This window comes from Macrobrachium nipponense, chromosome 37, assembly GCF_015104395.2.
Source record: "Macrobrachium nipponense isolate FS-2020 chromosome 37, ASM1510439v2, whole genome shotgun sequence".
Taxonomy (NCBI): domain Eukaryota; kingdom Metazoa; phylum Arthropoda; class Malacostraca; order Decapoda; family Palaemonidae; genus Macrobrachium; species Macrobrachium nipponense.
This window is the reverse complement of record NC_061097.1, coordinates 1248860-1256359: the sequence shown is the minus strand read 5'-3', so window position 1 is coordinate 1256359 and position 7500 is coordinate 1248860.

Sequence of the window (7500 nt, the reverse complement as noted above, 5' to 3'; positions counted from 1 at the left end):
GATTTGATTTTGATGAAGCCCAGGCATTTAGGTACAGGTCTTTTTAATTGTTTATTTATGCATATTGTTACTCGTGTTTATTAAACTAAAACGATGATTGTTTGCTGTATCTGGATGAACACTTAACGAAGCGCTGGGGATTAGACTAATCAGGTCCTTGTGTTCAAGCAAGAAAACACCGACAATTAAGGTATTTTGATGATTGTGCGAATCCCATGTTGTGATTACTGCATGTTTTTTAATGCATTATAAACGACTTCCCATGTAAGTATTATATTGATCATTCAAGTTTCATTTTGTATTATTTTGACAGAAATTTTTCCTATTCGTAGATGCTGTCAAAAAACAAGAATTCACTAATAATATACCCAGTTAGATAGTTCATTATTAGGATTATCTACGTAGTTAGCCAACATCACAGGATATGAGTAACTTCAAAGAAATATGTTATTTAAATCCAGAGGGTATTTTTCAAACAAACTTGGTAGGTCTGATGGCCATTTTTTTTTAACTTATTACATATCCTGAGCTCTGTCTCCACCAAGGAAATGTATATGTTTATGAAATTTGACACTTCTATGAAATTCAGGGTTTAATTAAATGAACTGATAGAAAACCCTCAGTTTTTGTTTCGAATTTATTTGGTCAGAAGAAAACTTGAATGAATGCGGTGTTTACACTCAGTAGCTGAAAATGTAAACCTTTGGGAAGTTAGAAGAGATGGAATATGATTAGTAGCCCTTTAACCCAACTTTCACCAAAAGACAACTAAAAGTATGGAAAAGGTGAATGAATGTCAAGAAAACTGCCTTTCATAAACAGATAACTTTTGAAACAAAAGGTGCTATCCTATGGTGGCCGTCATTTTGTTACTGGAGAATACAAATCTAGAATATCTGGATATAGACAAAGTTGCATTCTCATCTTTACCAAAAACTAATCATTTATTGCAATTTATAGATCCGAAACCCGGTAAATAATTTGTAAACCTAAGCAAATGCTGTTTTTCATCATCCAGCTCAAAAAGATATGAACAAACCGGACATAGCCTCTTTGTCGGAGGAACAAAACGAGAAGCCTGGCATCCGGTGCACCCAAGTGAAGAGGTTCATGCAACAGTAGAGATTAGGATTTCGGATGTTGTCGTACATCATCATCTTACAATGGTCCAAAGAAACTTTGACTCCGAATTCCAGTTTTAGTGAGTCGGTTATTCACCGAAATGAGAGACGGAACCTGCAATATTCCGGCAAAAGCCTTCCTGGGATCAATTTACACGCAAATGTTTGAAAATAAACGTTTGAAACTCCCATCCAAATAATTTCGATACATTGTTATTCTGACCTGATAACACTGTTAAAATGAAATTCAGCAATACTTACCTTAAAAAGATAGATATTGTAATACTTGTTGTTACAGTATGATTGTTACCAGCGTTACGATGTAATATTGATGATTCTTTTTAATTAAGTTTGAACGAGGAACGCCTAATCATAAACAGGAGATTCGATGACAATGGTTCCTAAAATAAAATCCGTTTAAACGAATCAGCAAATGCGTTAACAACTTTACAAAATATTATTGCTGTCAGTCAGGCTGCTTGTGTATAATTATTGCCTGAACAATATAATACTAATGTTTTCATCTCCCAGTACAAAGGAAAAACTCCTTCGATCCGCAACAAATGGAAATTTCATTGCCCTGTAAAACAACTTATCTTTTGAAGTAACGTTTCGCATGTGTTTGTGTGTGTGTTTGTATGTGTGAGCAAGAATAGACAGATAATTCTTGTCTCACTTACGTGCATGGGTAACGGACAGAACACTAAATACAATTAATGAACATGCAATTTACCTTTTAAATAATAAATAAAATTTTGATTACATATATTTACTGACTGCAGTGACACAAAATTTTTTTATTAATACAATTTCTTGATGGAAATTATTTACCTTGAATTACAGAAGCAGACCTTTTCCTCTGAAGTATTATGAGAGGCAACAGCGAACATTTAACGCAGAATTAACTCAAGTGTTGTCGTTTACAAACGGCAACATTAATTAGGATTTTATTATAGCTTTGTAGGAAATGGCCATCTGCACACGATATAGAACCCAACAATATGAACCACTATCTTCTTTATATGCATCAAAGCATTTAAGAATTGAGGTGAATTTGTGCATGGAAAGCTAACTTCATTTTACCATTTACAATTTACCCCACTCACCTGAGATAGACTGCAACTACAAATAACCTTCTGCCTAAAATTATATTTATCGTCAGTTGAGTGGAATAACATGTAAATTGTAAAAGGAAGCATAAGTGTTTGGAAATTACTTGCAAGTTTCAATTTTATTGAATATGTCATTTTCTTTAAATGTCATTACCAATATTATTCATTGACATAGGATTAATTTTTTAGGAAAAAACCCAAGTTTAGACATGCCAAAACCAATCTATTCCATTATGTTCTATATTAAAATTTGCTTTAGTGGTTTAGGTTTCAAACGTGCCTTCAGGAAGTTTCGGAACATAATGACGAATATTTCAGTGTATAAGTGTAGACTCTTGTCGCATAACAGAACCTCATCTTACAGAATTTATTATAAGATGCATTATAAAACTGCACAGGTCAGAAGGACTTTGCTGATGATAAACAAATAAACCTCAATAAATGCAAATACGTATATTCAAGGAACTCAAAAGAGGACAAACTCTTTTCTCTTTCAACCGGTTTCGAGTAACGCGAATTTCTTATATCAAAAACATAAGACCCATTCACTACCAGTTTAAAAAAAAAACTGCCTTTAACGAAAGACATTTTTATATTCCAGCACCCAGTATACTCCATACTAGAACCCTGACTAAAATTAAAACGTAAAAAGAAGCATATCAATATGATTCGCCTAACATGTGAAATATTTTAATGTTATGGTGTTTCCTTTTGGTTTTATTAATTATATTTCTGTCTTCTTCCTTGCCTCCATAACGTCATTATCCAAATCTAACTCTTCTTTTGTTTTACGGAGAATATAAAGAGTCAATAAAAATAAAAGAAAATCACTTAGAATGAAGAAAACTTTTTTGTCTAGACGTAAAAATTGACATAGTTCCATTTTTCATCTTAGTGAATTTCGTTTGCTTTTTCACGAAACACCAACTGTTATAAGATCCTAGAAACAGTAAAATAAGAGATTGATGTTTTTGTTGAAACGATATTCGGGTATTCCGAAAGACTTTTCGAATTTCATGCCATTGCATATATTTCATATCAAAACCGATTTGCCTTCGTGAAATATTCAAATCCGACGTCGAATACAAATGTCTGTATTTATTTTTCCAGCAAGAAATTTTAATGTTGTTAAACAAATAATAATGATAATAAAAATAAACATGGAGCTTGAGACTATGGCAAATAGAATATTATGATACTAAAAATATAGTAAATAAAGCGTTTATTTTGTGAAGGAAAATAATAATAATCACCTTGAGTAGGGCCCAAATATGAAGGAGTACTATTACTAAAACTCCAATCTGACAGCCAATCACCCGAAAAAGAAAAAAGTCGAATAATACAGTAGCCGAATTTTTAAGACGAAATGGGAAAAAACAAAATAGTCAAATAAGAGAGGTTATAGAAAATTACGAAAAATATTGATACATTTTTTAAACAATGAAATGGAAATGATGCCCTCTACTCAAATATCTCTACAAAATATCTAAAAAGACTATTGAGATTCAAATTGGGTAAGACTGACTCTTTGACGTATTGTCACCCTAACCTCTTTTTACAGCTTGACCTTTTTAGTCAGTTCTAAAAAAAACATTAAATACTGCAATTATCATTGTTGATCATGGAAACATGAATTGTCATATCCTGTATATTGTTATAAAATGACTTTCAAATATAAAGTCAGAGAGAGAGAGAGAGAGAGAGAGAGAGAGAAGAGAGAGAGAGAGAGAGAGAGAGAAAGTATTATTTGAGGGGGAGAATAAAGCCAGTGCAAAATTATTTTGAATTTCAAACGAAAAAGAATATTCCTAATTCGAGTTCCTAGGGCATCCGATTTCTGATCTCCGAATCGTTAATGAAAAATCAGCATTGATGACGACATTCAAATGACTTTTGCTTAACACGCAACTTTGATTGATAATTTTCTCCTGACATGAATTAATGAGGAAAAAAAATTCATCATTTCTGGGAATTAGTAATGTCTCTCAAATGTCCCCTGGATTATGTCATTAAAACGAGATGGGAGGGAAATAGAAGTTAATAACAAGAAATATCAATTAGAGCAGAATCAGACATTCTTTTTTACATTGTATCTTTGACGTAAATTTTATTACTCCTTCCATTTACTATTTACCTTTCCCAGATGAAGGTAGCTTGAATGGGACTGCAGTTATTTGGTAACGTATTTAAATAAAAGAAAGGGGTGGGTAGGTGGGGGTTAGTTCTTAGTGGACACAAATATAAAAGGGGTAAAAATCTGACGAGCAATTTCTTCTTGTTTGCAATGAGGGAGGAGGGGTTTAGAGAGAGAAATTAATTTTTTTTTACTACAATCGACTATCTTTTTAACGAAAAAGTTATTTTTTACTAGTTTATTTAGACAACTTGTTTGACTTACAGAGAACTCTTACATCACACAAAACAGAAACAATGCAACTGGAGTGATTTACCTCTTGTGATGGACCAGAAATGTCAGCATTCAATCAATGCCAATTTCATGACCTTCCACTTGCATGACACGACAGTCTGCAAAGGGAGGATGATATTCCCCCTGAGGTCCATGGAAACCCTGATCTTAAAACAGAGAAGTTGTCGGGACAATGATGTCTTTCACCTTCATTTCAAGGAAACGTTAATCGGAGCCATCGTGTCTGCAATGTGAAGACGTTCTTGTACTGCATCCAACTATTTTTGGAAAGGTTTCGTTAATGGTCAACAAAAAGGAAAGCTTTTCTCCACAGATTAACAGAAAGTTTATCATACTCAGTTCCTCCCTATTTCTCCGCTAATTAATGTAATTGCATTTATTACCCTGTGATATAGGGTCATAGTCGCTTAATTAATAGGAAAAAGATATTTGGCTGCCTTGCTTTTGGCACTATAATTAATTTATAAATAAAATGTTTATTAAGGTTTGTTCCCTATCAGTGATATTTTCATGTATAAAAATAATTAAGTAATACATTCTCTTTCTAAATCGTATTTCGTTTTCGTGATCATTTACGTATCACACTAATAAACCCTTGTAACATTAAATTCAGGTTTGATGGGAGTCAGGCTACACACAACTTTTGCCAAAGCTTCTAACGAATGTTTGTGATTGTTAGTGATTGTGACTGGATTACTGTGAAGTTATAGTGTTGATTTCACATGTCCTCATTGCAATGATTATATAAGAAGATAATGTGTTATTGTAGGACCTGCCGCTTCTTCCACTGCTGTTTACCGTCTCTCTTCATCTGAGCTTTTTCGATGCTGAGGCTGATGTTCATAGCAAACCGCAAAACTCATTTTGCCTTTCGTTAGACCGACCACGCCTCGTGGACTGAATGTTTCGTATAGAGAAAGATTCTGGTACAAAATTCTAATACCCATTCCTTAAATGAGACTTGTCAATTACAAGTAAAACCTGCCATTTTATCAGATGATAAAGCTATAAAATCAGAAATATCTATTATAATAAAGATAGGCCTTAGGAAATGGTTATGCAAAAGAAATGTGTATACATTTCTACTCTGGTTGGGTGAGTCTTTAGATAACCTTTACTGCGACTAACACTTAAGGCATTTATTCGAATAATAATAATAATAATAATAATAATAATAATAATAATAATAATAATAATAATAATAATAATAATAATAATAATAATAATAATAATGATGATAATTTTTCAGCTCAATAACATACAGTCTAGATGCATAAGATAACATGATAAAAAAAAGATTAATTGGCAATATCCATATTTGCTGAGGTAGTATAAAAGAAGGTAGTCAAAATAATGGTCATACCCGTGCTAAGATTGACAATAGTTAAACATTTAATGTAAAAATTATATTGATTATAATCAGAGTAATAATGAAAAAACGAAAATACCAGTAATAACAATAATCATAGCAATACAACAACAGTGACAGATTCTGCAGATGATATTTTGGAAAAACAGAGATTAAGTCATTCAGGGAACAAACGCCTCATTTTTTCAGCAGTCGGGTGATCAGACTGGACATTGTTTGCCTTGCAATTATTTCTAAATTGTCCAGGTGGTTTTCTGTGAACATCTGTGGGGCGGAGTGGTAGCTAGGAGTGTCTGTGAGGCGTCACAAAATGGCATTTTGAACAACAGTGATACGTCTCATAGTCTCCCTGGCGTAGTTCGTCAACAGGGAACAACCATAGATGCTGTAGCAGTACGAGCGGAAGAGCTGCAGTTTCAAGTCTCGGTGACAGAAAGCAAACCTCCTTGCAATCACTTTCCCAGTTGCACATAGTTTACGACGCCTCTGTTCTATGTCTGCCGTATCTTTTAAGTCGTCGGGGATAATGTGACCCTAATACGGAAATTCGTGCAAGAATTCCAGCCGATGATTTCCGAGGAAAATTTGTGGTTCTGCAATTTTCTTAAGCAATCTCGGGAGCAGCGACATGCACTGGGTCTTGGTTTCGTTGTATAAGATATCAAATTCCTCTGCATATTGACAGCAAGTGTCAATGAGTCGTTGTAGACCATGCACTGAAAGGGAAATCAGAACCATATCGTCGGCGTAACAGAGGATGTTTATATTTGTTTCATTGACATCGCATCCGATTGGGAGTGAGTACGTATTAAACAGGTATGGAGAGAGAATGTCCCCTTGCCGAAGCGCGTTTAGGGAGCCGAAGGTGTGCAACAATATGTTACACCAATTGACACAGAATTGCTGTGTGGAGAACCAGCAATACAAAATACCAATTAAATATAGGGGTGTGCCTCTTTTATGCAGCTTCAGGAAAACAGGAGAGGCTGATGATAGGTAATAGTTCAGCAATTCTTTCAGTATGTAGATGCAGGTAACAGATGAGCACCATCTCCTACGATGAGTGTAAAATATATTTCAGCACTGAGAATTGTTCTTAAATCTGACATTGACCTAATTCTCTTAACTAGCATTAACTTGGCAATCATAAAGACGCGGATCTCTTCTCATTATACATATACTAGCCTAGCATTGTTCTCGAGAGCTTAATTTTACGAATATCTAAGCATGCCAGGAGTAATTTACTTCGTCAGCACGAGAGCAGTAGACCACGTTCCTTGAAAGTTGCATCGCAGCCTCTGTGCATAGGGTCACTGACATTAGTGACATAACGGAAGTAACTAGTGACACTGTAAAGGAATGAATCAGAAATTTGTGGTTTGCAAGTAAAATCGATTTTCCTCGTCTTCCTTTCATTTGCCATTCCTGCTTCTCCTGAAAGAACATTAGCAAGCTAGTCTCGTAAATGCC